At 36.1% G+C, this 18,186-nt stretch overlaps 1 long non-coding RNA gene across 1 annotated transcript in view; it reads right to left on the reverse strand.

The window, feature by feature from the left end:
* LOC115493634 (uncharacterized) overlaps positions 1 to 14,874 on the reverse strand; it is a 52,976-nt gene extending 38,102 nt beyond the window's left edge. Inside the window, exon 1 of the long non-coding RNA XR_012054440.1 lies at positions 14,455 to 14,874. This is a non-coding gene — a long non-coding RNA (uncharacterized lncRNA). The remainder of the gene's footprint in view (positions 1 to 14,454) is intronic.
* Positions 14,875 to 18,186: the final 3,312 nt, after the last annotated feature.

Here is an 18,186-nt window from a genome sequence, read left to right on the forward strand (position 1 = left end):
TTTCAAGACATTTGTTACATGCCCACCACCTTGTGTGTACTATAAAAGAGTTAACAAAACTGAAAATAGAGAAAATATCCCCAGCAACTGAGCAACAAATTAAACATCATATAACTGTGCCAGCTGTACATAATGTTAAAAGGAAAAATATATAAAGAAATATGCTTTCATTAACAAAATTAAATAATTATTTCAATGTTTGTGTAATTTATATAATGAATATACTTTCTGTATTTGAACATGATATTTTCTGAGGTTTCTCTGTCACAAAATTTTATTGAAAGTCAATAGACTCAAGAAAGTCCCACAAATCCGATTGTTTTTTCAGTACCTAAAAATATTAGTGGATAAATTCATGTCTATGCAGGATATGTAGTATATGTGACCAGAAATGAAGCTCTTCTCTAAATATCCTTTAATCAATAAGAGTCTTCAATCAAATTTCCAGCCAACTTGAATGTGTATAGATGGGATTTAGGTTAAAAAATCTCTCTGAATTCACACTGAAAAAGTTTTACAGGGTAGAGAAATGACTAGTTCATGACTAGTCTAGTTCCTTTACTCCTTATAGCCTCTCTTTACTACTATCTGTTCATGACTGTTCATAAATGGTACTTTCCCACAGAGATCTGTAAGAATGTGCTTTTAGTAAACTGAGAACAATAAATAAGGCAAATATGGCCTAAAATGGCAATAATGCATAGTTATAAGGACCAGAGATATGTTATTTTAAAACCTAATCTTGCAATTTATATTTCCCAATGCCAGCTATTGACATCATGACCTAAAGAAAAAAAACGGAATTCAGTCTTCCAAAGTCTGAAGACTTAGAATTCAGTCTAATCCATATTGTGTAGGTCAGCTGCATCTGTACATTATATAAAGCTGCAAGAAATTAATGATACTGAACTGACAAATTCTAGGTGTTGTTTATACCAGATTGCTTGAGTCTGGATCTGTAAAATTTTGGCAGAAATATTGTCTACATTGTTTCTTGATCCACTAATTACATATCCAGAATATCATGTGGTATCAGATGGAAGGATCCAAAATACACTGAACTTTGAAGAGACAGAAGAGTTCTTATATGAGAGTTTTATATAATAGAAAGCATAAACACACTCCAGTTATGGGAGGTTTCTGTAATCATAATCCAAAACCTAGAGTCCAGTCTTGCTCTGAAATTTGAAGATTGTGCCAGGTTTTATGTGAGGAGGTGGCAGTGTCAAGGAGACAAGAGACAAGGAAACTCAGCTGAAGGCTTTGAGGAAGGCAGGCTGGCTGCAGTAAAATATCAAATGTTCTGTACCAGTGCAGTTGTAGAACAAAGCTGACAGAAGGTTGGGTTGATTTTTACAAGGTGTGCTAATGAATACAGATGGGAAGCAATAATGGCAATAATAATAATTATGAGTCCTCCTGTGGCCTGCTTAGGCTCTTTCTGCAGTCAAGGAGTCCTTACACCGAGTGCACTAAGAGAATTGGGGCACTTGATTTGCTACATGTGTTCAGGGACTTTTCTATAACAGAAGGTCATCAGAGCTGGATTCAGACAGCAGCCTCTGCACTACCCAATCAAAAAATCAAGTGCTGGGTCATGGAGTAGTAATCTAAACCTGGCTGCATAGATAGCTTTTTTAGATAAAGCAAAGTAGTCTGGATGCTCAGTACAGCAGGACAGCTCAGCAAAAATCAGCCTGGACCTAGAGCAAACAGGAGCTTTAACAAGCACCTCTCAGGTGCCACAAGTGCTGGGGCAGACATTCTGTTCTTAGACAACTCAGCTGAGGCTTTTCCCCTGGTAAGCAAGCCTGCCTCTAATCATTTCACTTTAGGACAAAGAGGTGCTCTTCTCTCCTCTGTGTTAACCTCATGGTCAGAGCATTGCAAGACTCAGTTCAGGCCAGTCTGAGGGCAATTATATACCCTGCTTGCTTAAAGAGTATTTTACAGCAATGTATTGCCTAACTCAGGCTGTTGGTTGCTTTCCAGCTCTTTCGGTTTTGTTCTTTCCCTAAAGTGCTGAATATGATTCAAAATTCTGTATGCAGAGAGAAAATGCAGAAGGAACACAGCTCTGTACTCCAGGAATTAGAACAGTCAAGTGCAAGTGAGATTCCATATGTCCAGTACTGCTGTGATTATTTAATTGGGAGTTTATAATTTTAAGGTGGTTTTTTCTTTCATTAGTATAGTTGTCATTTTCAAAATTAAATTACTTTTAATACAAGGGACTTTTCCTTTGAAGTATACACCTAGTTAGTGCTCTTACATGTACACATTATGTACATAAGCAAACTCTCCTGATTTGACACAAACCTGTACCTTGCAAAAAAGTTCTGGGTTCAAACAAGAGCAGCCATAAGCTCAGAAGTATATTGTGCCTATATAAATGTTGTCTAGACTCTGAAATATGATGTTGAATTCATACATTCATTCCACTGACTGGTGTTTTAACACTGTGGACATTTTCCTCCAGACTTTATTTTCTCCTCACAACTTGCTTGGCTTTTAAGGTCTTCATTCTGAATTTAATCATGGATCAAACTAAAATGCCAGGATCAGTTCAAGCAATGATTTTCAGTTGTAATAGTCCACCCACTCTGCTGTTCAATCTGGACACTTTCCAAATTTATCCACAGAGAGAAGTGATGTTTGTGCTAAACTTGGAATGCTGAGGAAAAACTGGAGGGAAAAAAGTGCTTCAAATGTACTGAGCACCAGAAAGAATTTAGTGGTATAGAAAACAAAAAGTTCCACTCTGCTTCCATGGTGTGAGATGGTAAAAAGCTAAATTTGTTACATTTATTTCTTATTTATGTGTCTATTGATGTGTTTGGTGTTTTATGCCATGGTGCTAAACAGTCCAAATAAAATGCCATAAGAGTTAATTTGGGGGGAAAAACGTAGATACTTCGCATTTATTTATATGGAAGAAGAGTGTATCAGAAAAAAAAGTCTTTACAAAAACAAAACACAACTAAGAAATCAGAGAATAAAAGGCATTGTGAGCTTCTCTAGTCTTAGAAAGTAAAAGGGGAATCTGAATGTTATTCATCAGCTACAAATAAGGATTTGTACCATTCCATGTAGATTTTAAAAATAGTCAGGGGAATAATTTATATCTTAGAAAAAAAAAAAAACTTTCTTTGTGGAAAAAGACTAGTCATTTGATAAATTCCATGTAGTTTAAAAAGGTCTTTTGGATATCCCTTAACAACTTTTTAAGTTCTTAATTTCATTGAAAATGCCATATTTTTTTCTGCAGTTGTCAATACTACCTGACTTTACTATAGCATGGGTTGTAATGTATCACTTTTGATATTGACTGAGTGTCTTCAAGCTGCAAGACTGTACTAAAATCCATTTATTTTAGTAGGTCTCAGGCTGATCTTGAAGTATAAAAATTAGGATATTTATTTTTTTATTATTTGACTTTTTCATCGAGGATGAAGCTCATTGCAAGTTTTGTGGTCCATGGCAGAGACCAGCCACAATTCAGTGACAGAGTCTTTGGAAATGGAACAAGAAAAATTCATTACTGAACTCTTAATATCTACTGAGAGAACCTTGTTAGGAAATTTCTCTGAAACAATTTTTTCATGGTTGACATTATTAGTCATAACAATATCCCCAAGAAATTGATCATTATGTATTTCATTGTTTTCAGTTTTATTATCTCTAGCTAGTTTTGTATTTCTAATATCATTTTAATCTGCTTTCTACTCGTAGTTGAATGACTAATAGGTATAGCACTTTAAAAAGTGTCTTCTGCACATGCAGACCTCATCAGAATTTCATCATTTCTTGTAGTTGACATACCCAAAAAGTGTGTATTTTCTCAGCAAATAAAAGGAACCAAATAATCTGAATCATTTCCTTAAAATGAGAAAACAGTATAACTTTTTCATAACAAATATAAATCTCATACCTCTGTTTCACACTGCTTGTAGACTTAGTCTATTGGCTCGGTTGTAGCTAGATCAAATAATTTCTGTCTCTAATTAGCAGTTGTACACTTTCCTTAAGAGACTGTTATATCTTTCATTGGGTAAATGTTAACATACTAAAGTGTCAGGGGAAGAGGATGAGCAGTAAAGGCAGACCTTCATTAATCTCCCAGGCTGCTTGCAGTAAAGTCTATATTTTTTGTAAACTGTACTGGAGCATGGGAAATTATTTTGAAACTTGTATTCAACAAGAGAATGGACTGATTACTAGACAAGAATTTATAAAACCAATCACAGCCATTCCTCACAAGAAAGCAACTGAAATATTTAGCCATGAAGTTATCTGCCCAAAAAAAGAACTGAAGACTGGAATTTAGGGGATTTAGTATCTTTATTTATATAGCTGGATTTATAGCCTGAGATACCCAAGTTTTAGATTTCTCCCCAGTTAAGAAAAGCAGTACTGGGGAAAAACGGCTTCCACATTGCCAATAAATATCCAGATAATATGGGTTAGTGCCTATTATTCTTGGCTGGAATGTGGTCTGAGGTTAGAGCCAGTTAAAGCCATTTCCACCAATGATTGAAATTCTGGGGCTGTAACAATAAAATTGTTTCATTCTCAATAACATTTTCAAACTCAATACATTTGTAAGACAAACTGTACACTCAGACATCCTCTTACCCCAGAACAACTGACTATGTCTTACAATGTCTTATTGTCTCCTTAAAGGTTAGATATTACAAATATTTCAGCAGCAGAATTATGACTGGTGCATATGGATTTGTGCCTTGATACTGTTATGCATATTTATGAGTTTAATGAATTATACTTAGCTATATCTTTTCATATTTTTAAGCACTATCATCAGTGAAACAAAAGTAGTTCTCATTTAGCTCAAGGAGCTGACCCAATTTAATCATGGTCTCACTGCAGAGTGATGAACTTTCATTTTAGAGTCTTTCTGTGGATTTCATAGCCACATGAAAAACAGCAGCATTTATTGTCAGTTATGTGACTGATCAGTAATGAACCAGTGATATGACTGTGGTTTATTAGGAGAAACAGAAGTTCTGTTCCTTTGTTGCTTTCACTAAAGCATGGATTTATGAAATCAGTTGCGTATATTGTCACTTTCAGAATATCTAAAACTGTATGATAGAACTAAATGGATTATTCCTGAGATAAATGTTACATTTAAATTAATTATCATTTACTAGCATAAAAGGTTGTGTGTCATAATTTGATAGTATCTTATGGATCATATAGGATCATAGGATCATGTGTATCATAATTTTATAGGAATCTTTCAGGAACAGAAAATTTGAAACCCATTACTTCCTTCATATGTTTAAAAGCTACATAACTGAGTAATTCTGGTGCTACCTCTTTCTTTCAGCTGTCATTCTGCATAGGTTCTACTGGCAACTGAGAAATGTTGTAGCTTAAAGATATGCACTTATTCTATTTCCTTTAACAAAGAAAGCACTAACCATGTTTGCTACAAATCATGAAGTTAAACCAAAGTGCATAACAGTAATACACTTCTCTGCAAAGGATATGGAAGTAGGGCTCTTTGAAAGCTGGAAAAACATTGGCAATCAAAAGCTACACGAAAGTAATCTTATTTTTATTACATACAAGGAACGTTTTCCCAGGAGTGCTGATGCCTGCCAGAAAATAAATAAGAAACTAGGATAAAAGAAAGAAGGAAAGATTACTTGCGTTAAGGTGTTCGGCCAGGCTTTCCTTAGCCTCACATACCCAGGAGGAGTTGGGATTCTCAGCTACTACTGATGGAAATGTCTGCAAAAAAACTTTGTTACAACCTAAACCACAGCTGCAGTATCTCCACTTCTACTGCACCACTCTATATTCACATTTTTAATTTAAATCTGAATGCCAGCACCTATTGTTTCCTAAAGAGCTACTGCCTGGTACCTGGATTTCAATCATTAGCCCTGAGGTAAGACCCGAGACTAAAAGAAGGAAAAGAATAAACAAAAAATTTACCTTTCTTTAAAATAATAATAAGCATCAAACTCATAAAAACATAAATGAACTGGGCACAGGTGGGTTTGGTATTGGAAGGGTTTTGAAAGGACTAAAAGCCTGTCTGTCAAGAAGCCATGGAAATGCAATGTTTGAAGTTACCATTCTGACTTTGGAAGAAGTCAGGGAGCTCTTACAGAGGAAGAAAACCACTTTGAACAAGGTAAAGCAAGACATGCATTCAGTTTGTTAAGTAAGACAAGAAGATATCATCACATGAAGTCTTTATCTGTAGGGCTGCGGATAAGCTGATAACTAACATTGGCTACAAGGCTGTTTCCCTGCTTGGGTGTGGACTGTTCCTGGGGCTAACAGCAATTCAGGGGCTGTAGCATGTTCCAGCTTCTAGGGCTGAAAAACGGCTGCTGAGACACAGCAGTGGCTGATTCTCCTGCACAGATGCTGACCATGCACCCTGCTCACAGGAACTGCTGCCTCAAGGCATGAATTCCTCAGGAAATTGCAGGGGCTGGCTTATCCCTGGCATGTCCCCGTGATGCCTCACTCCATGCAGACACAAGCCTTGTCCATCCTGCTCCCCTTTGACCATCACAGTTCAGGAGCTGCAGTGCAGAAAGATTTATCTTTAAGAATTATTCATCCATCAGGGAAGATGCTGATCGGATGAGTCCTTTGGGGAATTCCTGGGAAGCAAAGTGTTTAGGCAGGAAGCACTAGGTACTGACTGGTACCTGGTGTCAATGCCTGCTGCAGGTTTGTGAGCAGGTATGTGAGCAAAGCCTAGGCAGTGTTCCAGGTCAGACACAGCCCTGGAATGTCCAGAGGGAGCAGGGCTGTGGCAGAGATGGAGACCAGCTGGGAATCCAACCAGAAAGGCCCATGGGCTTCCAGACCCTGAACTGGTGTTAAAAAGACCAAACAGGCAACAACCTGCCCAAACAGACAAATTCTGCCTTTAGGTGAAATGAGGCATGTCAGTTTTTCTTTGGTTAATATTTCCTGTGGTTCTAGTTTTAAGCCTCACAAAAGCTGCTATTTTCGCGACACTTTTTACGTACTACACCAATAATTTCTTTTTTTTTCCTCTGTGTTTCTTCTCAACTTACAAAAAAGCCCACTAAATAATTGGCTCAGTTTGACCTCATAGTCAGTTTGGGGTCAGTTCTTATTTTTACCTATGCTAATTTTCCCATGCTTAGTTTAAGAATACCAGTAAATGTATTTTTCTAATTGTAGTTTTCTAATTGTAACTTTATTTCTATGTAAAGTGAAAAACAGACTCTTGTTTGGAGATTACCAGACAAGCAGTTAAAGAAAAGATATATGGTTTCTGTGGTTCCTTAAGGCTTTGCTAAATAAGATTGATTTCAGCCCTTAATATCTTTTGTTAAAAAATGCTAGCAGACAGTTTTTAAAATTAAAAAAGGCCATATTCCCTTCACATTCAAAAAGTAAAGATTGATGTTTCTTCACCTGGTGAATATAATATGCACATTTAAAACAGCCCCAAAACAAAATCAGACATGAGATCTCTCCTTATTTTATATAATAGAAAAAAAGACTTAAAATATTTCTGCTTCTGCTAGAAACTTTATTCAAAACAACTGATATTGCAGAATGGTTTAGGGCTTTTTTGTCTGTTTTTTCGGGGTTTTTTTGTTTGTTTTATTGTTGTTGTTGTTGTTGTTTTTTATTTGGTTGGTTTACTTTTGTTTTTGTTCAAATATCTTTAGTGTATTTATGTTGTCAGTCAGGATATGAATTTTAGTGTTTACAGAATATATTGATTCCTATGTACAAGACTACTAACCATAACACATTAGGAGCTGACCATCAGTATAGAGACATATCTGTTTAGAAAAAGACACTAAACTTTATTTCTCCATTACCTCTGTACATTTTTATGGGAAGACATTTGACTACTTAAAAATTCTAGAAAGGTGTTCAGAGGGTCTGTGCTTTCTTGAAAGGCAGCCAAAACATCATCAACATGTCTCAGCCACAGTCTCTGTCAGCTTCGACAACAGACACAAGATCCTGTCCAGAGGATGATATGAAGATATCAATAAATACTGGACCCAGATCTGTTTACAAGGGTTTAGAAACAGCAGCAAAGAAGGCAGCAAATAAAGTCAGCAAGAACTTGTTGAAATGATGTGAAATCACAGACAAGTTCTGGTTCACACTGAGGCTCCATCATTATCCACCAAGGGCCAATTTGCTATGCCTTGGATCCAGCTGGGCCCAGCATCATCACTTAGATCTTCCCTCTGATGCAGGAACTGGAAAGGCAAACCCTGTAATCACACATGTGATCCTTCGAGAAAGGAGAGGAGAGCTAAGAAAGAAGGCAGGAAGTGACAGAGACTGATTTGGTTGAATGAGATCATAGAGACGGGGAAGGAAGAGGGCAAGGGAAGAAAGACATTTCTTCTTCTATCTAGCTCATGGACATGCATTGTTATAAATACAGTTATATATGGTGAGGCCCAGTAGTAAAATAAGACTGAGAGTAGGGAAAGTTAAAACCACGAGAGGAAGAAAAATGACACATGAAAGTATGCACCAATCCATTTATATTAGAATGAAAGCCAGAGAAAATCTGTGGAATTTTTCCTACCCGAGGTTCAGCAGGGTGCAGAGACTCCAGATTAAAAAGCAGTGACCCCTGGATATCAGAAAGCAGACGTTTCCTTTACTGTCTCTGTCTCCTCAATCATGCCAGATCTTTAGATTTTGCAATATCCAATTAACAGCTGAAATCTTTTTCTTCACCTACTCTACTCACTTTCTGCCATAGAAAAAATATTGATGGTCTTTCATTTTCTGAGTCATTTTTACCAGGCATAAACTTCCTGGCAAATGAATAATTTAAAAGGAATCCTTTAAAAACAACAGACATGTTAGCATCTAAGAGGACCATCAGATGACACTTTACAAATCATGAGATAGACAGAGTAAAATACCATCAAATATGCATTTTCTGGTCATTCAATTTTCACACGTGTTTTGTAAGAAAGGAAGAACTATTCTTCAAAAAATATAATTACTGTTTTCTTGAAAACAAAAACTTTGTTGGAACATTGTTTTTCCACCTAGAGGTAATCAAATAAAAACATTCTTCTACATTTTGAGAGACAAAAAGCAATTAAGTTAAGCAAAGATCTGAAAGAATGTCATTCAGAACAGCGATTTTTTAATTTTTTTTGTCAACTGTCTCCCATTAATTATTAATAATAGGAGAGAAGATGAATAAATGACAGATTTTCTAATTTTACAGCCAATGTTTTAACTCTAGTAATGGCAGTTTTAGCCTCTTTCATTATAACAAAAATTGACTCAGCAATATAAAGTCCTCCATTGCCGTTATGATTTAGTTGTTCTCAGTTGTGCAACTGGCATATCATTTCGGCGGGGTTAAGTTAGTATATTTATAGGAAGGAAATTTCTTTACTGGCCTCTGTGCTAGTAAAGAATTATTGTACTTGAACTCTGCTCCACCACACCCACTCCCTTCTTTTACTAATACATTCCTTCCTCCTTTGACAAATCTGGTAATCTTGCCAAAGAAGTAAAAGAGAGAAAAAAAAGGTGGTTGCTTAGGATCTGTATGGTTTGCAGGAGTAAAGGTTTCCATTCTGATAAAGGATGTATAAATCTTTAGGGAATCTGGTTCTCAGAAGTCTCTGTATTCAAGGGATAACTTGAAGATGTTATGCAGTGTTAAGAAAAGCATTGGGAACACAAAATCTTTGTACCTTGCTTAAAAATGAAGGAATCTAATGTATTATTTTAATCTACCTTTTTTTCATTCATTCACAGCTCTTTTTCTATCATTATCCCAGATAGAAAATTATTCTTTTCTCACTGCAAGGCTATAATTTGGCAAAGTAGTCCGCTATGAGCCTTCCCCTACAAAACTTCACTTACACTTGTGCAGCATCCTCCCTTTCCACTGCACACAGAAGCTGTAGTGGACTGGTCTGAAAATACCCTTTCCCTTTTCCTGCAAAGACTCTGAGACACAGTTTTCAGTATAGGAAACGAATGTTTGGCAAAAAAAAAACCCATAAATTCACACTCTGTCGTCTCTTCAAAGTGAGAAAAACACCACTTAATTACAGCTTTCATGATCAATGATAGATTCCTACCAGCGGTGCTATAGATAAACCTGGCACAGTGGAAAAGACGTTACAAGGGATTTGCATGATAACCTCTGATTTTTATCCTATTTGAGACTGGCCACATTGCATTTCTCCTCTCTGCAGTTTGTCAGCTACGGGTCCAAGGAAGACATCTAACACTTGTGTTGTTGAAAGTAATCTTCGAAATTATGCTGATGACTTCCATGGGGTTTTCATGGCAGTTGCTGAATCTTAATGGTAAAGTAACCTCACATATCCACACTATAAAATACAATTGGAACCTTTGACCTTGCAAATGTTAGGAAAGAGAATCTTTCAGCACCACTAGTTTCACATCAGTCAGACTTAAGGTAATCTTCTGCCGATCTCCTGCCAAAGAAATGAGCAAAACTGACTGAAAAATAGAGTAATTACACTGAGAATTGTCTCATAATCATCTCAGACCTTGCTAATGCTATGTTGACACCTCTACAAGGGCACGGCACCCCTAGATATGTTAAGATAACTTACCATTATGACTTTCAAGACAAATTAAGGAAATTCCAGGTGCCCCAGCTGCTGTTGAAGTTCCCAAGTAGTGCAGGTTGTCTCATAATCACATCAAGAGTAAAAACTGAGTACAAATTCCAGGAGAAAGCAGGTACCAGATTCTAGCATCTACTTCTAAATATTAATGTTTACTAGAAAACAGCACTTGTCAACAGAGGAAGACAATAGACAAGGTACCTGGTAACCCACTATTGTCTTCAACATTGTCTACAGGCAGCTATTCTGGAGAGGAGACTTGCTTTAAGGGAATGTTCCAGGCTTTGCTGTTCTAATCCTAGGAACCAGAGTGGTGAATTTTAAATAGAAATCACACATTCTAACCCTAAATACTTTCCCTCAGCCCCCTGAGATCAGTTTGCTGACAGCATCATTCTCCATATATTTATAGCCAAAAATTACCCAAGTTAATGGTAACTTTAAGAAAAGTTCGTTACATACATCTTTATAAATCAACAAAAAGGTTATAAATTATGTCAAAAAACCAAACCCTAGTCTAGTCATGCTGAGAGTTGAATCATACACAAATAAAGAGAGTAAAATATAGCATTGATGCATCACAATTATATGCACCTTGAAAAGCCATTTATTTGACTTTTACTGACTTTTCATTAGTAAGATCCAAGTAGTAGAGCTGTTGGGTTCTCCACAAAAACTTTCATGCAGATATTTACAAATGAAAGCATATCTTAGAACTTTATTTAGGAAAACTAAATCCTTTGGGAGATTTGCAAACTAAAAGTCTTTGTCTCAAGTGCCATGGAAGCCTCAGAAGTATGGTTTGGCTGCTGGAAATCTTTATATCTAGAATGGAAAAATACCTAAACTTCTCAAAAGTAAACAAAATCAAGAACTTTATGAACTGGTACTTCCATTACCTCTCAGAATCTCTCAGGCCCACCCTGTAACATAGACAGGACTGAAAATTATACAATTCTGTGAAGTGATTGAACTAGTGAACATTGTTATTCAGCTGAAAATAAGAGGTTCTTATTTTAATTCTGATTCACATCAGAATACACTTGCAGCTTCTGCACTAGAGGTTATAAGCCAACCTATCTGATCCGGAGGTCTCTGAAGTCAGAGGAAATTGTGTTATCCCACCTTATGAACTTAGCAGTGTGTCAAAACAAAATATAGATAGAAAGCAAAAAAAAACCAACTTGAATAAATCATTATAACAATAACAACCTCTATATCTTACAAATAACATGTTCAATTTGCTTCAAGTTCATCATAAAGACTATCTTGCTGAAAAATAAGATATGCAAAAATCCTGAATTGATTGTATGGAGTAAGAGGAAAATCTAAATCTGTAAAATGGGTTGTTTACTTATGATAAAGCTACATTTAGCTAACTGCTTTTAGAAAAATGCCTGAGTTAATAGCTCATTGCCATGCTAAAAATATTTTCAGTATTTACTAAAATAGCAAACTATGGACTATTTATTTTCCTTTTTTTTTTCCTAATGCACATTAAAAGTAGTTTTCCATTTAAATATTCTCATTTTAACTAGACGAGTACAATGAAATTCTTAAACTCCCCTTTTTTTTCAATAACAATATATTGTTGACATACTGAAATTCCATTCTATCCAAGAATGCAATGATCTCAACACAATTTCAATGTAAATTTAACATTCTGGATCAGTTGCAATTGAATTTCATGTTATGGAGCATTAACTCTGTCATTTCATGATTTTTCTAAATACCCAATACTAGGTGTTAAGATGGAAGGACATTGACCTGTTGGAGGGAGTCCAGAGGAGGCTACCAAAATGATTAGAGGGATGGAGCTCCTTTCCTATGAGGAAAGGCTGAGAGAATTGGGTTTGCTCAACTTGGAAAAGAGGCGCCCTAGTGATGATCTGATTGCAGTGTTCCAGTGTTTGATGGAGTTCCACCCAACTCAGCTTTGAATATTTCCAGGGACATAGTATCCACCACCTCCCTGGGCAACCATCTCCAGTGCCTCACCATCCTCAAAGTAAAGAATTCCTTCCTTATATCTAATCTAGCCTTATCCTGTTTTGGTGTAAAGTTGTCCTGTCACTACAATCCCTTGTGAAATGTCCCGCTACATCTTTCTTGAAGGGTGCCTTACTGGAAGGCTGAAGGTGTTCCTGGACCTTTCTCTTCTCCAGGTTGAACAACCCTAATTCTCTCAGCCTTTCCTCATAGGAGAAGTGTTCAATCTCTCTAATCATCACTGTGGCTTCCTCTGGCCTCACTCCAACAGGTCCATGTCTTTCCTGTGCTGAGGAACCCAGAGCTGATGCAGCACTGCAGGTGGGGTCTCATGAGAGCAAAGGGGCAAAATCCTCTCTTGTCCTGCTGCCCAAGGTGCTTTGGATGCAGCTGTTTGCCTTTGGGGCTTCAAGCCCACTTTGCTGGATCATGTCCAGCTTCTCATTCACCAGCACCCCCGAGTCATTCTCATCAGGGCTGCTCTTCATCCGCCAACCTGTTCCAGGTGGTGTCCTGACCCAGGTGTAGCACCTTGCTAGCACTTAGCCTCTTAAATCTCATGAGGTCCCCATTTTCTCTTCCTGTTTGGCAGAATAAAAAAATGAGAAAATGATTGAAAAATTAGAGTAGATTCTGGAAGTAACCACCTCATATTTCAGTGGGGGCTCTGCCAGTCAACTGAAGAGTGCTCATGGACTGGGAGCATTAGCTCCCTGTGTCTCTGAACACCCAATTATGAAAGGTCTTTTTTTTCATCTTGTATATCAGAACTAGTTGGGAAAAAAAGAAAAGAAACTTCAGAAAATTGTTTCTCAGACCAAACACCAAAATTTTACAATCAACAATTGAAACTTCCTCTCTATCTTTAGACATGTTGTAACATTGCCATTACTGAATGTTTCATTGCTAGAAAAGAAAAATCAAAGTAGAAAGGGCAACCAGCACTTGCAAGGTTCCCAGCTGGATTCCCCCTCGCTTCATTTCTGGCAAAAACATGTCAAACCTGAAATACTTTATACAGGAGGCTTTAAATTTAATCGATCCATTTTTCCATATATTTCTGGTTAAGAAATAGAGCTCCAAATCAGAACTGCATATTGGAAATTGCAATCAGTCCTTGGAAGGCTTTAGAGGGAAGAAGAAATTCTTAACTATTGAAAATTTCCAAGGGGCCATGGCATTAAAACAAGAAATTAATTGCACATATCTGCAGATATATTAATTGCATACAACTACATGACAAAATTATTTCCTAGTTAATACTTATGCTCACGCGACCATGGGTACACTTCAGAGAGCTCTGTGTTAATGCAAATATCTGTTTGGCTTTTACATTTCTTACAGAACAAGAACCTACTCTTTAGTGCAGAAGCAGGACCTTGTGCATGATGTGAATTCCTCAAAGCCTTTTCCCATGTTACTTAGATCACAAGAATATCTTTCTCTATTTAAGTTGAATTACTAATTATGTCTTAGTTGAGTCCACACACTGTAATTCAAACACTGAACAAGTCAAATAGTAAATTGGAACACAAATGTAATGACAAAGAAGCAACATTTGAATATATTAGCACTGAACACATTTTTTACCCTTTTATTATATTATTATTTTTCAAACTCAGAAAAAGGCGTATTTTTAAATTTTTTTTAAGAATATAAGTAATTTGTTATGAATTTGAAACAAATGGAGAACTATAGCTTCTTTAATTAAGATAATTTTAGATGCTATTAAGATCTAAATAATAATATAGTAAATTTAAAAGTCAGCAAAAGAGACTGGGAAAAACCCTACCTCTTAGAACACTGGAATGAAGAAAGCAAGTAAGCTCACGTTTGAATGTGACGATATGTTCATGGAATATTGGACTGCTTTGCATTGGAAATTCGCCTCAGATGAAAGTGACTGTAGTTCTGCAATGGCAATGAAATCATGGCTGGTAATCACCAGTGGGAATTTTTTTCCTGCTGGCTGGAACCCCAGAGCTCAACAGAAGAATGAAACAAGTCCAACATTTAGAATTATATTAGAATAGGGATCTATCTGAAAGCTGTCTGAAGTCTGACCTGCTAATTAACTCTTATTTTAAGAATTTATAAGGAAGATGGGACTTCTGTGAGTGTGATGTCTGCTACTCTATAATATTCATGTTAAAGCAGCAAAAAGGAAATACCGTACTAGAGAAAAGCAGAACATGCTGCTTACTGATTCCCTTCTGCCTATACCACAGAAATGAAACTTATCTGAGTGAAACAGCTTATGAAAAAATCCCCCACACCCAGTTGATTTTATATATAGCTCTTACTTCAGATCTCGTCAGAGAGAAGAAAAGCCTATTTGATATTCAGCTACCTCTTCAAAATATGTTTTCGCATCAGTAAAGCACAATATGTTTGGAGATGGTCACATTTCACTTCTTAATGGACCTGATCTGGCATAACACTGGGACCATTCCAGAATAAATTACTGAGGGCAATTTTTTCCGACATAATTCTTGAGCCTTTCAATAGATTACTAAAATTAAATAACAACAAAAAAAGCTACAAATAAAAAAAATCCATCTATTTTTATATCAATTGAAGACACTTTAAATTTTATTTTCTCAAGTAGTTCATGTAATCCATTAGTTTTAAAATCCTCTTATGGTTCATTCTGATGTTAATTCTGCTAATTCATTTTTCTTCCTTTAAGACCTTAATCCTGTTTAAGTGGACAGAGTTCTCACCTACGTGACAGGTTAATTTGGAATACATTCTTGAATTCTGGAGAATATTTATTTATTTAACTAAGACTAGACATGCAAGTGAGTTGAAACCTATAAAACAATTCTTATTGGATTCCAGTGTAACAAATTTGGGGTTTTTTTTATGCTAAATTAATTATACAAGTGTAACCATCTTCAGCTGAATTAACTGAATATGAGTGATGATATACTGTTCACATATAGAAAGACTTAGACACCTGCTGCAATTTATCATAATACCTCTTTAACACTAAGGAGATCTGAATATTTAGAGTAGTAATGTGTCACTGTATGATTGCTAAGATAATTTGTGCTGTGCATAGCACCCAAGAACTGCAAATCCTAATTCACTTATTCTCTATTTGTCCTTGTCTCCTGAAGAATTGTTTGGTACCTAAATCCTCCCTGTGACTTTCAAAAGTAGTCTTAAAGCTAGACAAATTTATGATTATTTTATGCCAAGTGAGTTCCTAACAGGCATGGCTGCTGGAATTACAGAAACTGAGAAAATGATCCACTCTGTATATTGTCAGAACCTAATATTCATGGGGAACTGAACAGGTTCAAGTCCTCAAAGAGCAAATTCTAAAATGAAAACATTTGCTCTGCAAATAGCAGCATTTTGGAGGGTATGGAAAGGACATTCTGGTTTGCAACTCGAGTATTGTTTGGATGGTTCACACTAACAGCCTCATTGAAAAGATGAAAGGGTATCACCAGTGTAAACAAAACCTGTGTGAAACAAATAACCAATTCATATTTAGGGAGCTATAAGTAATCGAATGGGCAATGGAGCATGCTGTGAAAGTTGTAAGATTTGCATACTTTTCTGAGAACTTCAGAATTGACTTACAATGGCTCTCCTGATCACAACACTGCAGTAGCAACACTGGACATATTATCCTTTTATGGCAAGGAAGACTTCAAAATCTGTTGTTAGTTGTGTAATTAATCTGACAGATAGCCCTTTGAAAGGTGGATCTAAAAGACTCCAGAGGGTGCTGATATCAGCTGGTGGAGAGAAAAAATCACCAGCTTAGAAGAGGTGTTTTCACTGATATCTGAGATTGTAATACTTGTCTCCAGTACGAGTTAGTGCTTGTGTTTCTGTATGTACATATTTACATACCTATTCACTCTAAATTTAAGTGTGTACTTAAATTTAATGCTTGCTAATGGTTATGGTGCAAGGGTTTAAAAGGAGAAAATACAAGCTATAAAATACCTTTATTGTGGCACAAAATTTATTAAATACATTAAAATAACAGCAAAAATATACATCAAGTGCAATTTAATGTAACATTTCTTGCTCTTTTGGGGAATTTCATTCTTTCTGAACAAGATTAAATACTGTGAACTGTGGCACAATATTCTCAATAACGATAAAAGCATAAAAGTACAAAGACTGACTGATATGATGAATGATGTCTGACTGAAAAAGTCAGGGATCCTGTGAAAAATTATGCAACTGAAATTGATGACAAGTTAGAAAAGACTGGCTGAGTGATGAGCACCTTGTAAAGGGACTCAAGTTTCCAAGTCTGGGACACTTTTGGAGAACACAAGTGATAAATGCACATAGAAGTTAAGGAAGTAAGGAATAAAACTTGTAGGAGCAATTCCAAATTTTTCACATCATAATTTTGTTTATTTCTTGGCTCTGTCCTTCTAAGATTTTCCAGTTAATGATCAATTTCCTTCTTTCTTGTTTTTGACATTTAAGCCCAAAGTTAGAATGTAAAGAGTTTGAGAAATGGTTTAGATAAAAGGACCTTCTGTCAAGCCAAGTGGATAATATAATCTAATTATTTTACTCATAGATCAGTCTAAAATCAAAACTGGAATTTTTCTTTCCTAATTTCCATTGTAAGATGTTAAAATAATGGGGTTTTGGAGCAATTAGTTTGCAAAGGACGTCGGCTGGCCATATGATCTAACCATTTCCCAAGGCAAAAACTCAATCCTCAAAAGTTAGATTAGGTTTTTCCAGCTCTTGTGTTGTCCAGGTTTCATTCTCTGTGAATGGAGATGCCAAAACTGCTATGGACAACCCTTTTGACCATGGTCTTGGTGAAATAAAAATTTAAACATCCAGTGAGAATTTCCATTGCTACATTGCTTTTCTTTTGCCCTATTTCTAAGTATTTCTGAGGTGAGCCTAATAGACTTCTCTTCAGACTGAATGGTTCCAGCTCTCTCGGCCTCTTCTCAGTGTTCCAAATCCTTAAGGATCATCACAGATCCTCAATGAACTTGTTCCAGTTTGTCCAGGTCTCTCTTAAACTGGGGAAGGATCAATTCCTTGTAACATGCACCCAATGCAGCCCAGAATGCTGTTGGCTTTCTCTGCTGCAAGTGTGTTTTTCTGGCTAATATTTTACTTTGTGTCTGCAAGGAGCTCCAGGCCCTTTTATTCACAGGAATGTAAAACCTTACCTCATATCCTTTCACAATATTTGAGGAATTGATGTAATTTTATACATGTCATATACAACAGTAGAAGTGATACTCTAGGGCTATCAAAAGCATCCCATTGTATAATGAGGTAACTCTAAATAATGTTTTAATTTGCATTTATCCCACTAAATTTTTATTTCTACCTTGCTCAGGGAAAAACTATGTAGCTCTTTTACTCTTATTTACAGATGTTAAAAATTAATTTCAAATACATAATTGCGAATTTGCAAGTTATAATATTTTCTTTCCCTGTTGGGCAATGCAATACCAAATATTATAAAATTATTTAGGACATATTTATAGTGTAGAAATATCACAGAGGTTCACAGCACATGAAAAAATTTTACATTTCAGTGCTCCTTAGG

This window comes from Taeniopygia guttata, chromosome 2 (assembly GCF_048771995.1).
Source record: "Taeniopygia guttata chromosome 2, bTaeGut7.mat, whole genome shotgun sequence".
NCBI lineage: Eukaryota > Metazoa > Chordata > Aves > Passeriformes > Estrildidae > Taeniopygia > Taeniopygia guttata.